The 22957-nt window shown below is 43.6% G+C and overlaps 1 long non-coding RNA gene across 1 annotated transcript; it reads left to right on the forward strand.

Moving 5' to 3' along the window:
* Positions 1-900: 900 nt before the first annotated feature.
* LOC137858441 (uncharacterized) lies at positions 901-8627 on the forward strand. The gene is made up of 3 exons (XR_011097731.1): positions 901-3311; positions 4066-4180; positions 8447-8627. It is a non-coding gene; the product is annotated as an uncharacterized lncRNA (long non-coding RNA).
* Positions 8628-22957: the final 14330 nt, after the last annotated feature.

A 22957-nucleotide genomic window follows, 5' to 3' on the forward strand; every position in this document is an offset into this window, starting at 1 on the left:
TTTGAATCAAATTTCCTTCTGGACTCCGTGTAGGAGAGGGATCGCTTCTGGGGAGAAACATTACTTCAAGGAGATCCAAATGAAACACAACAGATTCCTGAGAAGTTTGGAGCTGAAGTCCTGTGGACAAGTTTGAATCAGATATCTCTGTGCAAGATTAGGCTCAATTTTGAAAATCTACACTCAAATTCCAGACCAAAAGGAGGAAAGCTCTGGGATTCATTTGCCATAGATTTCTTGCAGAACTACCGAGCAACTTGACATGCAGCAAACCAGATGTCCCCTGCAGAACTTCTGCGTGTGCAGAGTATGCAAGCTAAATTAAATTGAGATGTTCTCTGAAAGTCTAACGGTGATGGAAAAGGTACCACAAGATGCAACTCAACAGGGTGTTCTACTTACAGTCTGATAAAAGCAAACAACGTACAGCTGCACACTTTATTCCTAACCATCTAGTGTGGCTTGTTGCTGAGTGTTCATAAATGCTAATCTGTGAAAAAGTTTAAAGATTAACTTCAGATTCATGGATTTATGGAAAGCAGTGATAGAAATGATTACTGGGTCTCAGAGAGGACTGACCAGGAAAGTTTCCTACTGGTTCTTTGAGGAAGTGCTTGTATTTTTGAGAACAAGGAAGTAAACAGAAACAAAAAAGAATCTAATTTTGATATCAAGTCAAATTAGAATTTGACCAAAAACACTAGCTGAAATCTGCAGGTGGAAAAAAAAAATCTTTTCAGATGAATTATGATGCTTAATTTAAGTGGTTTTTTGTTTTGTTTTGTTTTAATCTCACATTCTAAACAAAGATGGAGTAATTAAAATTAAAAAGAAAATGGAACAGCTCAGTGATTTGGAAACATTAAATAATAGGCATCCAGAACTTCATTTTTAAAATCTCTTATGAACAGCATCTTTAGATTCAGCAAATCAATTAAGAACAAGCAAATAGTGTTTCCTGGAGGAAAAAAAAAGACTTCAGCATTCAGTATGTAACCTGTTTTTCCACTAACCCTATATGAAAACTCTATCAGCTGTTTTTCAGCCTCCAATGAGCAATGGTCTCATAGGTGTTTGAGAGCCTGTCCTGCCTTGCAGTGCTCAGATCCATTCTTGCAGATAGCTTGCAACACTACAAGCTTAATTCAAACACATCCAAGAATTTTGGCACCCGGTTCCAGATCCGCATCGCTGCTTTGATCTTGTCAGGAAAGTCATCTGCTGGCTGTCTTACAGTTTGGGCTCTGCCACCCACTTCCAGACCTGTCTTCTGGTGGAAAGCCACAGAATGGGATTCTTTAACCCCTTTTTGAGACTGGTTCTCCACCATAAACTTCTGGCTTTATCAAACTTTTTTTTTTAAAAGCCTTATCAAATGCATCCTTTATCTCTCTGCCATCTCTCTGGCTGGCCCCAAATGGTCTCTTCAACCTGTGCCTGGTGGCACTGATGGCAGAGCAGGGCAGCTTGCATGGCAGACTGACAGCTGCTGCCAACCTAAACAGATGCTCCAAGCTTGGTGGTTGAAATTTTAATAGCAATTTTTCTCTCTCCCCTTCCCCCTTCAATAAAAAGGATTCTGGAAACACAAATCAATTATTCCCAGATTTCAAATGCTGGCACCACTCCGTGTGCAGCTGCGAGCACAGAATTTAACCTTTTCGGTATTTCAGTATAAATGGCTGCAGTGAGGGAATGCGTGTTTTTGTGTCCTGAATTTAAGCTGCATGCCCAGCCCCAAGCTCTGGAGCTGCCTTGCTCTCATCTCTGAGAGCTTCCCTCTCTGAGTCCGTGCTTGGCTCAACTCTTTGCAATGGGCTGAACCAAAACTCTAGGTCACAATACACTGAAGACTTCAGAAAAGTTCAGAAGTGTACCCAAACCTTTCAACTGTTGTTTGTTTTTTTTTCCTCTCCTTTCAAGCTAGTGGAATTAAGTGAGAAACAGTTTTGTAGCCCCCTCAGAGTAAAAGTATTTCCTAAAAGTGAAAAAAAAAATTGCTCCATTTGAGGATCAAAGTTACACATTTTCCTGACAGCCACAGAGAAAAATGGGCAGTCCAAAAAGCTGAGCAATCAGGACACCCACCAGGATCCCGAGGGTCCTGGACCCACTGCCACCACCCAGGCAGGGATCTGAACCAGGTCCCACCTGATCTGGGATGTCCTCAAACAACCACGGGCAATCCTGGGAAAGAAGCTTTTGGTGTTGACCGAAATTTCCATGCTGGAGATCAAACCATTTTCCTGACAGTTTCTCTGAGATGGTTTTGCCTCTTGGCAAAAGCCCCCTTAGTAGAAAAATGCCTGACCACCTCTACTAGTTGAGTTGCTTGATTTTAAATACCTGTTTCTCTGTCTGTTCTAGGAAATGGCTTTTCAGGTAATGCTTTTCTGCAACAATTAAAGAAGGAGAATGAGCATCATGTTTCTTATCAAAGTGAGGTGTTGGGAATATTTTTTCTGTTGGCTTAGGAGGGGAGAAGTCCTTTTTCCCCTTTCCTGCTCACTGGCACAGGGGACACTCAAATGTGGTTTCCCAGGCTGAGATACTTGTGCCACAAGGAACTGCGGGTTGGTTGGTTTTTGGTTTTGCTTTTTTTTTTCCTCTTTTCAGCTCGTACATAATCACCTTCTCCAGCATTCAAATCTCCAGTTTGGCAGACAAAGGCAAAATGAGATCTTTTTGGCAGGAGGTGAAAATCAGCAGAGCACTACCTGAAAATAAAGTGCTGATTTTAAGGGAAAGCAGTTAATCACCAGGGACGGGTCATGGAAGGAGCAGGTAAAGACCCTGTTTTTCTGAGCTCCCTCATCACCGTGCAGCTGGATCTGCCAGCCAGCTTTTGGGCAAGCCAAGATGTCTCAATTGCTTGTTGCAGAGGCTGATGGAGAGAAAAGAGCACACATCCTGGAAGCAGCATCACTTCAACAAAGGTGACTGGATGGGCCCAGAGCCCTGCAATTTTGGCTGCACCACTCTGGTTCTGGAAGGCTGGAGGCTTTACAGCCCCAATAAATGCCTGCCTGGGCAACAGGCTCCAGCTGATGCAGAGCCCCAGGTGTTTTCTTGCCTCCTCTTGTAAGACAGTCAGACCAGGTGAGTGTCCCTTTCTGGCCACAAAACCTACAGCCTAGAAAGAACGAGCAAGCAATTTTCTTAGCCACCATTTTCCTGGCTGCCTTCCAGTAAAACACACGCTGTGATAAAGCAGGATGAATGTGGACACAGCTTTCTGGCAGCGAGCAGCACCACGAAGTGGGGCATCTGCAAGGCACGGAGGAAAGAAGGACCAGAGGAGGCAGAAGAAGGTAGGCAGGGAAATGAGTGGGGCAGAGTGGTAGGCCGATAAGATGAATTTAGACAGGTTTGAGCTGATCACATTACATGCCTCAGTGGCTTACAAATCGGCTGTTTTAATAGCTGGCTGAGGCAGAAAGCGTGCAATGGCCAGCTCCAATCTGCAGGGCTCATTGTGTGGATCCAGCAGCCATACCCCAAACTTTGCCCAGGTCAGGCTTGTTGGCCTCCAGCCACAAATGGGGTGGAAATAAAGTACCCATGGCAGGATACAGCATGCACCTTCCTGCACTGCTGACCATGCCAGGCCCCATTCCCTGGCATCTGCTTGTCCCTCGTGCTGCCATCTGACAGCAGGCTTTTCCTGAGGCTGAACTACAACCCCCAGAAACCTGCAGGGTTGTCTGTCACTGAACAGCACTCACCTAAATATATGAAGTGCTAATGACCCTTGTTGGCTTTACTTGAGGGAACAATGTTGTCTCAGCAATAAATCGGCTTCCTCTTCATTAAAGCCGCCACCTTGGGAATGCCGACTTTGAAAATAATGCCGTCACCTCCTCCAGCTACCTGCCAGGCTCAGAACACCAGAGGACTTTTTGTAAATACATTTTTTAAAAAGTAGGTCCCAGGGTCCTTTGCTTTTGGAGAGGTCTAAGTATCAAGCAGACACGTAATGGGAGCAAGAGAGCTAACCAACACTTTTCTCCTTCAGCTACTTCTCTCTCTCTCTCTTCTTCTTTTTTTTTTTTTTTTTTTTTATAGGTCCTGGGTTGCCAGATTGATTGATTAATTGCTGGTGGAATGGAAAGAAAAGAAGAAGGAATAGCCTGCAAATTTGAGAAGGCACCAGAGGATTCGAGGAGGAAAAGGAGGAAAGGTGATCCACATTGCAAAGCCAACATGGGGAATTTGCCCTGTGACTAATTATTTTTTTTTAGTGGTGGATAAGTAAGAATCTGAGGGAAGAGCAGGGAAAATTGGATCCACAGCCAAGCCAACCACAACAAGGGACCAGAGAAAGCTAAAGGGAAGAACCAAATGAAAACTGAAAGTTTCAGCTGGAAAGAGGGGAAAGAGAGATGTCTTAAGAAAAGATAGGCTGAAAGACTGGGAACTAAGGAAAAAAAAAAAAAAAAAAAGCAAAGGAAGAAAGAATAAAATCTTGGAAAGGGTTGCAGGATCACGCAGATTTGGTGGCTATAGAGAGAAAAAGGTCAGCAGATAGCAGTGAGCCTGCAAAGGTCTAGCTTAGGGTTGAGATGTGGCCAGGCTGGTGTAGGTGGGAGGACTTTGCAATGTGGGGAGGCATCACCCATGGCTCAGAAAATAGAAAATAAGTGAGGAAGCAAATTACTTTCTTAGGAGAGGAAAACACTTTCTAAGTGTTATGAAAAGAAAGCTTACATTCTGATCAATTTGTGTTGAGCAGAGGACAAAAGGGACATGTTCATTTGAAAGAAAAAACTTCAGCATGAAGGGGCAGTTAAACATGAGTAAGGGTTGAGAATCGTTTTTGTTGGGGTGTTTGAAGCATTGCGATGTACATTCACATAGATGTCATGCCCCCATTGTGGTAGACCTGTGCTTCCGCCCTGCCAACATGGTTGGGAAAAGCTTCCCATGAGAAAGACCAACAAGAATCTTTTCCCCAGATTCATGGCATGTATCTTAATCCTAAGGCATGCAGCCAAAGAACTCCTTAAGTCCAACTACCAGATAAAAAGGCTGATATAACAAACTTTTTCTAAAAAGACATAATTTGCTAAATTGACTTTTCTTAGACATAACATCTCCAGGCAGAGGTGGACAGCATCCTAACCCTTAATACAGATGAAGGATGGTCTGGGATGGTGGGGACGGTAACAGTGCAGTGTCTCTGTGCTGTGCCAGCCCATCAGCAGAGGCTGGGCAAGGCTTGGCCTTCAAGGTAGAGGTTTGAAATGCCTGTGCTGGACATCTGTGTGTGCAGAGCAGCTCCAAGTGCCAGAGCCACACGGGATGCAGAATCTGTTGGAAAGCATGCCTGAAGTGCCCTGAGGGAAACAGCCAACATGTGGGCAGGTCTGAACCTCCAGGACCTTATGTCAGCATCACAGTGAGGGCTGGACTCCTTGAGGCTGGGGAGCACTGCCTTGGAAGCCCATGCTGGACGGAGGAGGGCTGGCACACTTTGGGCAAGGGATCCTTAAGGCAAATGGCTCTGCCTATGTTATTTTGCTCAAAAATGAATGTGCCATGAATGTCCCATTGTGAATCCCCATAAAAGATGCAGAGTGCCTTAAAACCCGAGTCAACAAACCCACACAAGTCTTGATGGAAATGCATCCCAGTCAGACAGGTCTGGATCCCATAACTATAAAGGTGTTTTATTTCCTGGAATTCTGACATCAAAGGGTGGATTTTCAAGACAAATAGCTGCTATTTTCATTTCTCTGGAGAAATCATGTGATGTGATTGACAATTAAGATCAGAAAAAGATTTGATGGGCAAAAGATCAGGAAATAAATCTCCCCACACCACCAAATCCAGGGCTGTTATCAAAAGCTATTCATCCCCGCTCAGCACTATGAGGATCACAGGAATTTGGGACCTAATTTAGGGGTGTTTTTTTTAGTAACACTAACAGAAGATTGAGGAAATTGGGCTCAGTTTTACCTGCTACAAAGCTCCATAAGTGCTAGAGTGAAGGAACAGATATTGAGCCAGACTCCCTGAAGATGGCACAATACAGATGTGAGCTCGCAAGCATCTCCTTGGTCATTTTAACCCTTTGGGGCATTTCCCAAGTAATGAGCAAACATCATCACCTTTCTCCATCCAGACTTTTCAGTGGATGGAATAGTTAAAATACCTGACAGAAGTCTGTTGGTAAGTGGCAGCAACAAACACGCTGTGACATGTGGTCATGACCTGTGATCTGCTTAGGGATGTGGGAAGGAGGCAGGGAGGGAGGGAGGGAGGAAGGGAGAGGGGGTAATATCAGTCACAGCCATGCCAAAAAGCCGGGAGGGTTAGCAGGCTTACACTTCTACAGTTGGGCCTTGTCTCCACCCATTTCTGACCATCAGGGAGTTTGGGCTAGATTTGACATTGATTGACCATTTTACTCCAACCAAACAGCATTTTATTTCCTGAGACCATTACATTTGTGTGTCACAACCACATAGTCCAAACTTCTCTGGTAACAGGCAAAGGCATATGGTTTTATTTCTCCGGTAAGTCTAATGGTGTGCAGGAGGCAAGGCGATGATGCTGTGTTGGTTTTCCCTCACGGGAAAATCATCCCACAGATGATTCTGAGTCCCAAGGTACAGTGCAAGCTCATCCCAAAGCTGGGTTTGGGTTCTGTGTCCTGCCTCAGTCCTGTCTGTATGGTTGTCTTTGAGAAAAAACCTGAAAACATGGAAACCTTAAAATATGGACAGTCGGGTAGGGGCTGAGATGTCCTTCCTCTTTCAGGATGCCTCCCTCCCAACCAAGCTGTCGTGTCAGCTGTGTGGCGGTGCTCCTGACAGGCAGAGGATGCTCTCCCGGTGTACCACCACCTACCTCTTTACTCACTTCTTTTGTGGCCCTTTGGGGTGTCCACTTCATATAGTCAGATGTGTCTGGTAACACTACCCTACAGCCCAGCAATACTGCTATTTAAACACCGCAGTAACAGAAGTTATGGAAGTACAAGAGACTTGGCTTCCCTTTCTATTTACTGCTCATGATCTGGACAGAGTTAGATAAAACTACTTTCAGGTGGAAGACTCTGCCACCATCAGAACAAACAGATTACTTTCTTTTTTTTCCAATTACTATTTTTTTCAAAATCTGCCCAAAGACAGCATCATTATTTCCCAATTGTTCCAACCTGAATCCAGGAAAGCACCTTAAGCACATGCTTAACTTTTGGTATGTGAGTAATCCCGTTCCTCTTTGGCAAAGCACTTAAGCACATGCTTAATTTTAAATTTGTTCTTGAGCACAATGAAATGTAAGCTGGTGTTTGAGTGCTCTGCTGGATAGGAGCCAGCGAGCTCAGCACCTTAGAGGGCTCAGCTTCTCAAAGAAAGATGCCATGATTCAAGAAAGCTGTTAACTTTAAGTACTTGCTTAAGTTTCAGGTGTAATGTGGTATAAAATCTTAACCTGTGAAGCCGTAAGTGAGTAACATGGACAAATGCCAACCAGAGCTGGTAAAAGAATGAAGAAAAGTTTCCTCATTGTTTTTCACCCATATTTCTTTTTCTCTCTTGCTAGTATTTTGCTTTTTTTTTGAAAGCCTGGCTCTGTGTGAATTTAAAATAGCCAAACTTTACTCTAAAAACAAAGCTGGTCAAGATTTCAAAAGTCCCAGCTTTTCTACCTATTCCAAGGGCAATGAGCCCTTTTATAACTTCATTATGAAGTCAGCATACACATATGTTGCAGAAAATCAGTTTTAAAGGTTATTAAAGAAAGAATGAATGTGTAAGTGTATATATATGCACATATGTGTATATATATATATATATATTTGTATTTACATATATTACTTTTACTGGAAATATCAGACACTCGCTTAATAAGGGATGCAACTTTGCAAGGGCATGTGGGGAAAAAGCCAGCTGCAGAGAGCACGTCACAAAATGTCCCTGCTCATAAAGCTTCACAGCCATACCAGCACAAGGGCATGCACTAAATGTCCCAGGGTGAAAGCCTGCTAGGAAAGCACATCTTCTTGGTGGTTTTCAAGCTCTGGTGGTTTGTGAAGCACCAAACAAGTCTCTGGCTAAGATCTGAATGTTGCCCATCTGAGCACACATGTCAGTAAAATTTTATGGAGGGGAAATTCCACATTTTAAGGAAAAAAGAAAAGAGCGGAGGTTTGAGTCTGGTTCTCTTTAAAAAATGGCAGCTGTTTGAAAGCTGCCTACAAGTTCAAAATGTTAGAAGCTGGTATTAGGAGCTCAAACCTGGTGTTAACAGAAACGAAGGAATGGATATCACAACCACATATGTGATATTGATGCAAGAGCTGATGGAAAGATAGAGAGAGCGCTCTTGTGTAGATGTAACATATTTGTAAATTATGTTTAGGGTCCTCTTCTGTCATTCGTCCATGGAGGATAACTGCCTGCCATCACCACTGCCTGATAACAGTTGTTTTTTCCAGGCCAAGCAGTGGACCTGAGGTGCTAGTGAAGACAGTGTGGAGGGAAGAAGGTTGATTTCTCTCATTTGATGACCACATGGAAGAAAGTTTGGACAGAACTGAAGCAAGGATTGTTGCTTTGTTGTTGTTTTTTTTTTTTTTTTTGGTTTTTGTTTTTTTTTTTTCTCCAAAACAAAACAAACACAAGGAATTAAGGTGAAACAAAACTCTTATGTTTTAATTTATTCTGGTCTGTTTTGGCTAGCTTCCCAGGTCGGACCACTTTTTAAAAGAAAATAATACTGGTGAATGAATATTAACAACAAAATGAAACATTTGAAAAATTTCCAAACGAAACCTTTTCGTTTTTAATATGTCAAAGTGTAGTATTTTGACACCTAGGAAAATTTAAACATATATTTTTTTGCCTTAAAGCTCATTGTCTTGCCAAACCTCAATTCATCACATGATTTGGCACTCACCAAAATCCTTTTTTTTTGGTGGTGGTGGCAGTAACTGTTCCGTTTGTACAGCAGGGGCAGTGGAGGGACACAAGAGGACTTATGGCACCAGTTGTCCCAGAGATGACATCCATGGTAGGACACAGAAGGCCACTCGAGGGGAATCTCCTCCCATGAAGATGTCTTCTGTCCTCATGGAGGTGTTAACCATGCCAGGGGCTGGCCCACAGCACCAGCAGCAAGCATATACCAGCCCATTTGTTCCTCCAGGTCTGGGTCTCAAGCCCAGACCCTCCTGAATACCCAGTTTCCCCAGAAGGAAAGGGTAGCTCATACATATGTTTGCTCTTAATCCCTCATTTCTTCCGAACCTGTCAGAGTAAAGGGTTAATATGTCGGCAAAACAGTTAGGGGAAATAGGAGAGCCAGCAAGCCCAGGTCTTCGCTGGTGTCTGTCATAGCAGGGTCTGTCTTTCAAGGCCTATATAAATAAACTTCCTAGTAAACTCAGCAATTTTGTCATCATAAAGGCTGGCAGCCTTTCCTGGCAATAAAATAAACTCTAATCATTTCTTCAAATAAAACACAAATAGCAGCAGTGCGTTTGCAGGAGGCTCTGTGCTGGCTGGCTTTGCCTCTCCCCCCAGCCACCCGGCCATGTGCGTGCCATGCCAGGCCGTGATGGATGGAGAAACACAGGGGCACTCTGCTGCTAATACCTAAGAGGAAACAGACCCTATGTCTGCAACGTAAATCAGGAATGGGCAAGAAGCTCAAAAGAAATAAGAAACCGCTCTGATCCTCCTGCTGCGGCTCAACCAGATCAAAAATCTTCCTGCCCCCTCCACGGATCCCGGGGATGCTTTCCTTCCCTTTCTCATGCACACCTATTTCCTTACCAGCTTTCTTTTCTGACAGCCTCTACAGAAACATCTGATAATCTCAGGAGAAGCCCGTCCTTCTTGTTTGCCCTCTGTTGTGTCGCCAGCTGAAAGCCATGCTTCATAACAAATATGTTCAATGGACAACCACTTCTCCAACAAAAGGGAAATTTGGAACCCAAAATGCCTGTCAGAGACGTTGGATAACCCTTTTCCTGTAGAAAACCAAACGGACAGCCAGAAACCAGGCAACCATGAGAAGAAAGGATTGCGGAAGTGAACCAGAAAAAATAAGAAAAATAAGAAAGAAAAGCATGACAGCCCTTCCTGCCCCTTGTGCACATAAATACCTTTCTCTTTTGACCTTTGTTCAGCAAGATGTGCCACAGAGGGAACATGGAAATGGCAGAAAACCCATGAAATATCAATTTTTTAATATGTTGCCTGCTCATTTCAAGACTGGAAAAAAAATAATGGTTGTATGTGGAGATCGGTGGACATCAGCAGATCACACTCTGTTCTTCCACAGATGCTTTCCATCCTCAGGAGCTTGCCTGATCCCTGTTTAATGATTAACTTCCCTTCTGCGTGTCCAGCATTTAGCTGCTCAGGACACAGCCCTGATATGCATTTGTGTGATATCTCCCTGGACTCACAGCTCAGCTGCATGGCTGCCAGCGAGGTAGCATTCAGTTGTGCATCGATTTCAAAACCAAGCACAATATGGTCTGATTTTAGCCATCCCTAAAATAGAGCTGCTGGCTCTTGTCCTAGGGCTGCGTCAGCCTCTCCAGAGCAGTGATGAAAGCGTGTCACTTGGGCCGGCTCTACAGCACAGTCCATCTCCCTCTGCCTCACATCTACGTAACAGAAGTTTTGCCAAGCGTTTTGCTTTAGGTGGAGGGACTTTGCAATGAAAATAACCAGCCCTAGAAACCTCAGGGCATTTTGTAGAAGTTCGCAGAAGTTTCACTCAGCAACTCAGATGAGAAATGTTTCCTAAAATTCTGAGGATGTGGCTTTTTTTCTGACATATATTTTGACGTAAAACATTACAGATTTTCCATTCACAGCCACCTTTGCTTTTTGAATGTCCTTATTTTGTTTTGCTTTGGTTTTTGAATGCAATTTTCACTTGCTCAAAACTATAAGGCAGTGTTTCTCATTTAAGCAAAACCAAAAATAGTTCACTCTACCTGTAATTGCTGATCATTCTATTTTCACTTGATGGAAAAAAAAAAAAAAAAAAAAAGGAGTAAATCTAATATGAATTTGTAGTTTTTTGATTTCTAAAGAGTTGGATATTGTACCTTTGGACAGCTGGCTTCCGCCAATACACCTTTAGCAATTTGCAGTGCAAGGGACATGTCAGGCTCAGGAGAACAGAAGAAAACATCTGCTGAGTAAAGTTATTGCCTCAAGAAAGGCAACAACTTTTCTGGAAAAGTGTCTGGCATGGGTGGTGCTTGGAGAAGTAACAGGAGGGGTTAGTTTGTCTTAAACTCACAGAAACATGCACCTCACTTTGGAAACAGGATTTTGAAAGCAATGAAAAACCTTTTCAATAACATAGAAAGATGTCCAAATATATACACACTCTATAATATTTTCCTTTGCATTAAAAATAATAACTTAAAAAAATATTTTTAATAACTAAAAACTGTTTTTTTTCAGATTGGTTTTCAGCTAGAAGCCAGGTTATAGCTGCTCGGGCTGTAGTTTTCCTTGAAGTATTAATGTATCGTTGCTTAAAATTACCCAAAAATTCTCCCCAAAAGACTGAATTTAAATTAAACTTATTCTGGACAATCAAAACCTGCCATTTGGATCATTCTTGGTTTTTGAAAGTGCTGGTAACTACAAAACTGCAGGAAAAATCACTGATTTAAGAAACAAACAGCTTTCCATCATCTTTAGGTGTCCTGAATGGATTTTCTTGAATTCATCTGAAATAAATTGACATTTAAATAAATTATACATAGAATGTGGTTGACATGAGTTTTAAATCCAGATTTTTTTATTGTTATTGTTATTATTATTTTTTTAGCCATGACCATGGCAAAAAGACCCAGAAGCACTTCTGGAACACCACCACATTTTGTCCAGAAACTCAGAAATTTGTGCTGACCATGGATGCAGAAACCACCGCGGTGGTTGTGCAGGGCACTTCCCTGAATTCACAGTGAGGAAATCCACGAGTGGGAAATTGTCTCAGGGAATAGGTGATCGTGATTTATATGTGTCTTTATTGACAGGTGGGCTTGAATGCATGGATGTGGAGCTGCAAATGATAGCTATGGTGGAGAGTTTTATATGCCTGAACAGAGTCTTTTTTTTTTCTTCTTTTTCTTTTTTCTTTTTCCTTTTTTCTTTTTTCTTTTTATTTTTTCTTCTTTTTGTTTTTTCTTCTTTTTCTTTCATTTTTTTCTTTTTTTTTTCTTTTTTTTTTTTTCTTTTGTGAAGAAAGCTGTAGCTGCAGCAGCTCTTGAAGGGACAAGATGAGATAAACAGGGGAAAAAATCACATGTTGTCTTCCTGTCTTTGCAATATTTTCTCGGTCAATGCTGTTCCACCAACAGGAGCACCCTCAGACCTCCCTAGAGGAAGGAGATGGAGAGGGTTGATATTGATACTGAGGATGGCCACACCAGTGTCCCAGTGGGAGCTGTCTGCCCACACTCTTTGATTTCACCACCCCCAAATATTCCAATGCAGATTGCAACCAAGCATGGGGATACCCAAGCTGTCCAAAAACAAAGCAGTTCAGGGACTCAAGAAAAGCCCAGAGCTCAGTGCAGACTAATTTTCTCGAGTTCTTGGCAGTATCTGGAGTTTTCTTGACAGAATAAATTAGGCACTATTGAGCTTCATGGCTAGACTTCTTCCGGGACCTGAGTGACTGCATTTAAAGCCAGAGCAAATATGTCTATACCAAAGTGCATAGAAACCCCCTAACAGTGCCTTTTGGTGGAAGGAACCATACCCACTTAGAGCTGGGACATGCAATACACTCAGCATCATCCTCATTGCCAAAATGAGGGTATAAAGCCATCAGGATAAATGAGGGTGTGTTTAATTGCATTCCTTGGATGCTGAAGGGTAACGCCCTTCACACCAGCCACCACCAGACAAGGATGAACAGAGTCCTGCTAGCAAAGCAAAGCTTCCCATCAGCCTGATGGAATCCCTTCCATGGTCCCTCACCAGGAAAACATGCATCTTTTGGGTCTCATTTCTGCATATCTCTTCCCTCCTTCTTATTCACAATCTCTCTCTCCTCCAGCTTCACACACAGCTATCATACCTTCATCTCTACCTGCACTCAGGACTCCCTTGTAGCAAGAAGGCTTCCCTGACAAGTTACCACCCACCTTAGAAAAACAGTACGAGGCCATCTGAGAAGGAAAGGTCCCATCCTGAAGGACGCAGATGTGTCACACTTGGCCATTCTTGTCATACCTGGCACCCTGTCGCCTTCCGGAAGAGATTTGAAGTAAGAACAATAATGCCCTCTCACTGAAGGAACATACGGTTTGATGGAGTCGACCATATTTTCAAGTGGTAATTGGATTTTTCATCCTAGGAATTAAAAAACACAGCCTCTGTAAATCTTACTTTGACTTGTGATGCTGTTTATATGATCATTCCTACTATCAGCTTGTTTTGCGGTTTATTTTTCTATATTCTGATATATTCCCAGCTCTTCTCCTGGACAGCCATTTCCCCTTCCTGGCTCATATTGCACGAACATTTTTTATAATGCTTCTTTCATCTGATTTTAAAAATGCTTTGATCAAAATCTCCCTTCTGAAAACTGAATGTGGTTTGAATCATCAAGCCATGACTATTGCTAATAAAAAGAAAGAACTGACTTTAATGACTTTGTTGGTGTTTGTGTGATCCAAAAAGAAATAACTGGGAATATACCTGCAAGTAACAGAGGCCCCTCAGTGCTTATTTTGTGTGAATTGTTTTTCCAGGCTTTTTTTTTTTTTTTTTTTTTTTTTTTAATGAGGTTTTATGGAGTCTTCCAAGAAGCTTTGTTTGGTTTTATTTAAAAAAAAAAGACTTTTGTTTTTCTTTCCTTCTCTGGGGATATCTTGTCTGAAGTGAAGATTTTTCCCTCTGCAAGTCTGTTTGCAGAAAACACTGCTCCATGGATGTTCACGTTTTGAAGCAGCCCCAGAGGGGTAAACACATGGTAATATTTGCCAGTGAGCATCTTCACCTTTCAGCCTATTGGTATGTTTTTTTCTCCCCCCAAAACATAAATGGCAGAGATCAGTACAAGGACTGTCATCCAAACAAGACCCCCCAGGTCACCATTTGTTGGTGGAACTGTCCCATGAACGGTCCCAAGACACTTGTGCTCCTGTGCAAGAGAACAAGCCAAGGAAGGTCTATGTGCAACATAAATCCCACCACAGCTAAGGCAGCCTGTTGCACCTCTCCAACATGCTCAGCTCCACGTGCATCAGCACCAGGAGAGTTTCTGCACCAGATAGAAAACCGAAAACCAGAATCCTACAAGGCGGAGGGCAATCTGTTTTGTGTTTTCCCATGCAGTGGAAGTGCATGGGCATCTGCTCTTCATTAAAAGCAACTATTTTGGCTAGATACAGGTAGTGTGTTTTCACTCGGTAGCTCTGGCATTAAAATCTTATCTTGTGATTTACTAATTTTAGAGGAGAAAACTTCAAATCTTCCCTTGCAGATGCCCTGTCCTGAAGAACCCACCAAAGCTGAGCAAGGTTGGCCAAGAACTTCCTTATATGAGTATCTCACTCGCAGCCTGAATTCTTACGTATCAATGGCTGGAGGTCTTTGTGCTTCTGCCTGCTCTACCAATGTCTGCCATCAGAAATGACTTGAGACAGTTCAGATGGCTCTCTTAGCCATCTCCAAACAGACAGTTGAGTTTTGATCTCAGGTTGCACCCATCTCTTTCCTGCACTTCTGACTTCATTTCCCAGAGCCTTACACTCCCATCCTAAGCCTTGGCAAAGAGACATCTGTGGAACTAGCCATAAGGGAAAAACTATGACTCTATGCCTTTCTTTTGTTTATTTTTTAAGACATCATCTACCCCATCCAGTTCTGCAGACTTCTAACCACTTGATTCTGCCCTTGAACAATACTGCAATTAACTAAGTGTGGGAATAGCGATGTGGCTCATTTGAGGTTTTGTTTCCACTCAGATGAGAGTTAATCTCCCCTGTGAGTTCGAACATTTCTTTTCCTGATGGATTGTTTATTTTTCGATTCTGGATGGTTTCTAAGAATAGCAGTTCGAGTTCCATAAAAATTTACTCTAGTGCTTTGATTCATTGCACTTAAAGATGCTGTTGTCATGCTCCCAAGTGTTGGCATGCAGTATTTGACAATCTTGAATGGAGAAAATTCCTAGAATATAAGAACAAGACCTTGCGCTTTGACTTCATTCTCTTTTTCTTTCTATATAGATGCAAGTGGATGTTTATTTTTCATTATAAATGCCACAGGATTTTTGAAGGCATGTTCCCTTTGTTTTTTTTAGAATGATTTTTTTTTCCAGCATTAGGTTTTCCTGGGCTTTTCGCCTTTGTTCTCTGCGGATGTTATTCTAGCAGGCCAGCGCTCCCGTAGGAAACACAGCCTTGCTGTGCCATGTGGTTTCCAGAGCAGCGTGAGCTTGCTGAACTGGGAGAACTGGTGTGGGACTCAGTGACTGCCTTGAAGGCAAATATAAGCTCACAGGTGGGCACCACACCTGTAGTGGGGCTCTTGGGGCTCCCCTAGCACAGCAAAGAAGCACAGGACTACCCCACAGAGGTTCATGAGGTGCTCCAGCAGCTCTACAACCACCCTGAACCCTTCAGATTTTGTCACATTTATTGAAGGGCTGCATCTTGTCTGCCTCCTGCTCCCAGCAATAGAGGTACCTTGGTGATGAGATTTACTGTACATCATCATTTCTGCCCACTCGGTGATTTTAACACTTTTTTGTTCTTGGTACCTCGATAGGAATCCCCAGCCACCCAAACCGTTTCACCTTACACTACCTTACACGAATCACCCTAACTCCAAAAGATTTTCAGTTTGGGGGCTTTTATCTTTTCGTTTTCCTTTTCAAGACAAGCTATCCTGGAAGCGCTCGGGCTCTGGGGTAACGTCAGGTTCCTACAAGTGCGAGGGAGCTTCCTGGTGGCCTGGAGCTGCAAGCCAGCATCCCCCCGCGCTTGCGGTGCCTTTGAACCGCTTATAAATAGATCGCGCTCATGCAACCGTCTCATGTGCAACCATGGGACCGAGGGGAAGTGGCTCAGATCTCAGGCACAATGTACAGGCTCTGGTGTCATCCCGGCCATCCATCAATGCTGAAACCCTTATGAGATCCAGAAGAGATTCTGACATGCGATTGCTCACTCCATCTTGGGGGTGGGGAGCAAAATTTTTTAGGAAAGCGAGCGAGCAAGCGAGCAAGCAAACTGGCAGAACTCCTGCCACAAGGAATGAATTTGCACACACACTTTGATCCCTTTATGATTTTTTTATTTGTGTTAGCCACATCCTCTTCGCTGCACCACTCAGCAAAAGATGCTTTAAATTAGATGAGGCTTGGAAAACACTCTCTTTGTGGCTCCCTCCCCCCAGCCTTGCCTGCCCCCAAGGCTTAGTATTGGTCTGGTAGCCAGAGCCTTGCCTAACATGAAACTGGCACAAATGAAAAGGCGGATAAATAAACGTCCAGGAATCTTGTTTGTCATATTTAATCCATCACGTTTCCCAAACAGCCTGGTCAAAAAATTCTGCAGCAGTGTTTACATCATCCTGATTGAAAGCTACATCCGTGCATATAAATACCATTCCTGGATGTAGCTCCAGTTTCACATGAAGGCAGCTATCATCCTGCCTGCCCTCACCACTGAAAAAAATAAAAATAAAAAAAAATAATAAAAAATAATAATAAATAAAAATAAAAATAATAAAGAAAGAAAGAGAAAAAAGAAAACCTTTGCATTTCTTCCTTCTCTCCTTCCTGCTCAACCCAGCCACCAGCACTTGCACACTCTTTTTTATTTTTTATTCCCCTTTCTCATGTGCTGGTGAGCATTACCCAATTCTGTGATTTTCTGGTATACTCCGTGGGTGATGAGCAAGTGGAATTCATTAGACCGTGAGGAGACGGTTAATCACCATGCTAATGAAAGTGGCACAACACGAGCACTTGAACATGCAACCTGGCAGGGATTTTGCGTCATCACAGGCCACGTGTCTGGTACTCTGCACTGAGGTGGGAACCACCACCAGGAACACAGGTCAAATCAGTGCAAATGAAAGATATTTTCCACTTTAGTGACTGGGAGGAAAAACTGGAAGAGGAAAGAAGCTGTTGCAACATTTGCTCAAGGAGCAAGAGACGATCTCTGACCCTATGGCAAGTCGGTTGAGGGAAGAGATCATGGTGGTGGAATTTAGAAAGGACTGTGGAGAGCCCCAAACCTCCCCATCCTGTGGCCCACAAAACAAAAACAGATCCAGAAAGAAAGAGAGAAGGAAAGAAAGAAAGAGGAGGAGAAAGAGAGAAAGAGAGAAAGAGAGAGGGAAAGAAAGAAAAAGAGAGAGAAAAAGAGAGAGAAAAAGAGAGAGAAAAAGGAAAAGGAAAAGGAAAAGGAAAAGGAAAAGGAAAAGGAAAAGGAAAAGGAAAAGGAAAAGGAAAAGGAAAAGAAAAAGGAAAAGGAAAAGAAAAAGAAAAAGAAGAAAAAGAAAAAGAAAAAGAAAAAGAAAAAGAAAAAGAAAAAGAAAAAGAAAAAGAAAAAGAAAAAGAAAAAGAAAAAGAAAAAGAAAAAGAAAAAGAAAAAGAAAAAGAAAAAGAAAAAGAAAAAGAAAAAGAAAAAGAAAAAGAAAAAGAAAAAGAAAAAGAAAAGAAAAAAGGAAAGGAAGCTCAGAAATTCCAACCTGCATGGGATCAGATAGTACATTTTGTCTGATCCAAAATGGACTTTTTTGCTTATGGCTTCTTTTGTTAAAAGAAAACCAATCAAAACTATCTTTTTTTTTTCCATTCCAACCTCCCTCCCCCCTCCAGCTTTTTTCCTGTGGCCAAAATTATTCATCGCGCTGGATGCAAATCATCCCCTGCAAATTGCGCTTTTCCACGGTAAATGTTTTCACCAGAAAATGTCCCGCTATGTTGCCTCCAGAGGTTTTCATCCCACCCGGATACATGTATTTTTATGAAATACTTTGCCCACTCAGCTCCCCTTGTAGAGCGAGCCCAATATTGCAATGTACTCTGACACTGCCGCTCTCTGATTTGGTGGAAACGGGAATAATTTCTAATCATGGGCTTGGCAGTACTGTCCTGAGGTTGGACTTTGCAAAGAAATCAGAGATAAACAGCCTAGAACTGAAAGTCTTTGAAAAACTGGGCTCTGGCGTGGACATCCCCTTGGGTTTGGGTTTTTTTCTGAGCCCTTGTGGCTGACAGCCTCCAGCTGCACAAGGAAACAGCACCTGTTTTATTCAGCCAAGCAGCACGGACATTTCCCAGGTACCTCTTTATGCCCCTTGGAATAAAAATCCGGTTGTCAGATGATGCACCACAGAAAACTCAGCATTGTGCCTGTCAGAAAGTACCCGCCTCTCTATTTATAGGTGCTGTTAGCATCCCCGCTTCTGAAATTAGGGCCTACAACACTGTTATCTCAAGTAACAGCAAACCATATAACTTTATAAGAAGTTTTTAATCCCAGTAAAAAATAAAAAATAAAAATAAGAGACCGTAAACCCATTTTTACCCTTCCTCCTTTACCTCTTGCCTACTCAAACGCAGGAGCTGCTTCTGGCCTCCAGATGTCAAGCCCACAAGCTCTTCCCTTCTGCTATTTTTGCCGTGTGCTTTGATCTTTTGCAACTGCTGCCCAGGGGAGCCGGGGGAGGCAGGGGCTGGGCTGGTGGTTGCTGCCCCACCATGCTCTGAGCTGTCCCCATCCAAGCCCCCCTCGCTTCCCTTCGTCCTTCCTGTAAAGGGGAAGGAGATCTGGGCTGCAGAGCCCAGCACTGAGGACGGGGAGCGTGCTGTACACCTCGGTGTGAGCACAGCCATGTAAGAATTGCTGCTCAGGGTGCTCAACCCCAAGCACCCCCACCAGAAACGGGATTCCCTTGCAGAGGCAGCTCAGTCACTCCCACAGCAGCGTCTCTGTGATAATTCACAGCATGATCAGCGGGCTGTATCACCCTACAACATATTAGACTGTCTAACACCTTGGAATCCATCTTCTTTCTCAAAAAAGCCTTTTATTGTGTGATATCAGACAAGGGTAATAAAATTGTGCTATCAGCGCCACAAGGAGGCAATTACAGCTGGAAAGTCAATGTCCAGTTCAAGAGTCTTGAATACCTTCTTTTTGCCTCGTCACCAATGTTTTATTGTTGTGGTGGATAATATGGGAAAAGTTTTAAAGCACAGTTCAGCTTGCCTTGAAAGATGATTGACTCAACAACAATAACGCTGAGAGGGTTGTGTGTCTAAATGCTTGTACTGCCAAAAATATTATAAAAAGGAAAAAAAAAAATTAAAAAATGATGGTTTTAAAAAAACCTTTGGGGAAAAAAAATTGAGTTTCTCCCCTCTTCACATGAACACGTGCGCTGCACTCACCTGCAACAGCATCTTCGCCCCCTCCCTGCATCTCCAGCTGCAGTCCCCGTCTGGGAGAGCAAAAGCCTCTTTGCTCCTTCTTACCCAGATTTGGGAATGTGTGACCGAAACAAATTGCATCAGCTCTTTGCCCAGTCTCTGCAACGTGGATTTCTTCTGGCCAACATTGTCCCTGCCAAGGGCTGGGGTGAGGAAGCCTTTAGGCACATTGCGTGGACAAAGGTGGGAAAAGGGAACACATATCCTGGTGCTTATCCTGGTGCTTCAGCTTTAAAATGGGAATCAGAATAGGGATTTGGTCCACTATGGGTGTAGAGAGACTATAGAAAAGCAAAGTTTTCATAGAGACGTCTTTGCCCTTTAATCTACAAGCTGATCACTGCGCTTTAACGGCAAATATTCCACTACAATGTGCTCCAGGACAAGCTGCTTTCCCTTGGACTTTTCACCTTTTTTTGACTAACAAACCAAATACTAGGTCAAATTTATCTGTGTTTTCCTAAGGAGCAAGAAATTAAAGGCCTGCCTGTGTCTAGCTGACATTCATTGACAAAGTCACTGAAGAGGTGAGTTTCAAGCTCTGAGTCAATGGGAATAAAATTAGAAAATTCAGCTTGACTACATGTTTTGTGCAGACCTCCTGGAAAACTTGCCACACAGAGCCCTGGCTGTGCCAGCTGCCCAAGCAGCCTCAGCGCCTGCTAGTTGGGGTGCTGGCAAAGGTCTCAGGCAGATGATCTTCAGGTCCCGAAGCCAGAGCAGCACTCTGGTTGCAGGGAACTAAGGTGATTTAGAGAGTAAAACACTTACATTTGTGTCAAATTTCCCTTCCCTCTGCTCCCCATCACTGACCGGTTTGCCTGCTATTCTCCAGCCCCAGCTCCCAGCCACCGTCACCTCGTTGCTCACGGTGGCACCAGCGGGGTGACGACAGGCAGGCTTTGCACGGCATATGCTGAGGGTCGCACGGCAAGCTTGGGGGCTGGAACCCTGCTCTCCCTCTGCCCTGTCCCTGGAGGATCTCACCTCCATTCCCAGCAGCTGGGGCAGGACCCTCGTGGGGGTCCCTGGGGCTCCCAGTGCTTGGGGCGATGCTGGGGATGCTGCCTCCACTGAGCCACCTTCTCCCAGGTGTTGCACTGAAGCCACAGCAGTGCAAAAGCTAAGAAAGCCATAAACAATGCAAAAACAGGTGTTCCCAACATATGCCTGTATGTGTGTGTATATATATACATACATCCCTGACGTGGCACTGAAACTGCTTGCTGCTCTCCATTTAAAAGCTTCAGTTTTGCCCTGAGGCACTTGAGAAAACGGGGCCGTGATGCACATTACAGACAGATACCAGCACAGAAATCTCCTCTCCTGCAGCTGTAGTGGCTCTTTCCCTTGCAAACATATCAACTTGAGATCAAAATTCACTCCCTCCAAACGAATTCCTGCGTCTCACTGGCTGCATATTTGTGGCTGTTTAGTATTCCTAATTTAGGCATTGGCAGAAACAAAGAATAAGTGAATATAAGAACACATATGCTGAGAAATACAGTGCTGAAGGGTATCCCACCCTTAATTTAAATAGTAGAACTGAAATATCTTGTGTGTATACACATATGCACATATGTCATGGTACTTAAGCAAACGTTAGATCCACAGACCACTAAGCATTTGCTCCTCCTGTGTCACATTTGGAAAGTGCTAATGCCTTATGGGAAATGTGGAAAATGTAAATATTTTGTTCCAAAGCAACATAGCTTACCACCGTACTTTTCTGGCTTTCTCCCCCCTTGAAGGAAACAGCAAGCAAATAATGCATCAAATGCATTTTAAACTTATTTTGTCCCTTTGAATCTGTAAAATGGAAGGAAGGAAGGAAGGAAGGAAGGAAGGAAGGAAGGAAGGAAGGAAGGAAGGAAGGAAGCTCCAGGAGAGCTCCCCACATCACAAGTCCCTCTCTGAGCATCCTGACAAAACAAAAGTAAACGAGGGCCACTGCTCAAAAAAAAAAAAAAAAAAGCCAGTCTGTAGGAGCAGCTTAAGGAAAGGAAAAAAGCAATAAACTTCCCATGCATACTTAAGCTTGCTTGCAAGATGGAGACCTTGACACCAAAATGACACCTGCAGCTGTCAAAAATTTCATTACACATCACTGCCCTCCAAAAAAGCTGTGAACCGCCAGGTGAAGCCGTGCGCTAGCCCATCAGAGGTTATCGGTTTAACAGGTTCCTACTAAGCTGTGCTTTATTGGGCTCTCCTGCATTACTGGATATATTTTTGGCTTTCCTTGAAGGAGCTGCTCCTGCCAAAAGGGTTACTATTACCTCAACAGCTACTCGTTATAAGAGGGCACCAGACGATGGTGCTATGCTGTGATGGAGGAATTTTCCACTGATCTCCTGCCACGCTGGGGGAGCACAGCACAGAAGTTACTGCTCTGAAATCCTTCTGAAACAATATCGTATTCCTCGGTCATATCTTCACCTATCCATTTCACTGCATTATTAGGTTTGTTATTTATATTACACTCTTGCCATTAGCCACACGGCTCTCAGGACTGGAAAAGCAAAGAGATATCCCTCTCTCCAAATGCTGTGGATGAAAATGGATACATCAGAGCAAGGGCAGCAGCAGGGCAGCTGTTTTTCTTTCTTTTTTACTCCCCTTTCTTTGCATGGAAAACTGAAGTTAGCTAAGGGAGCCATGGAAGGTTGCTTGGGAAGCTGGTGGCACTTCTGAGAAGCTTTACACAGATGGGCCATGGCCAACGGGGAGGTGGGAAGTGGGGGCCCAAGTCTTTGCTGTGAGGATCCCTCAGATGGCATATTTAGATACCTGGAAGCAGGAGAAGGGAAGCTAGAATCATGGGAGGGACAATCCAAGAATGAAATGCTGCAAAACTATGCAAGGAGAAGGGTTAGCTGACAATGGTCATGCAATACTGCCTCTGGGCTCCCTACCAGCTGCAGCTTCTCAGTGGGCTTAGCTAAGCAAAGTGCTTGCAAAGGAGCACATCAGGAGATGAGAGCTACACGCACAGCGTGAGGCAGAGATGAGCCAAAAAAAAGGTATAGTGTAAGTATGCGACTCAGACCCCTTTTTTTGCAATGATTTCCATCCTCTCTTCTGGAGATGGCACCATGCAGTTGTCTGCCTTCAGAGCCAGCCTGGATGGGGAAGGGTGGCTTTACTTGGACAGGGTTACAGTGACCTCCAAGGCTGCAGAGGGTTAAAAGGCATGGGGGAATATGTGCTCTGAGGATGAATTTATGAACCCTAATAAAACTGCTGGGGGAGGAAAGATAATCAGGGCAAACTGAAAAATGTTTCGGCATTTGCATTCTTCCACCTTCTGTCCTAGAGGCTGGGAGACGGTCTCCCTCATGTCCTGCCAAGAAAAGAAATGGCCATAAAACTGCTGATATCATTTTCAGTCCACCCCCCACCCTACCCCCCCTTGAATCTGCAAACCTCATCCCTGCTTCCCTCTCAGAGAGTAGGAAATGGTTCGGGTTAAATTAGCGTGGAAGCTAGAAAGCCTGGAATTGGA

Source organism: Anas acuta, chromosome 6, assembly GCF_963932015.1.
Source record: "Anas acuta chromosome 6, bAnaAcu1.1, whole genome shotgun sequence".
NCBI lineage: Eukaryota > Metazoa > Chordata > Aves > Anseriformes > Anatidae > Anas > Anas acuta.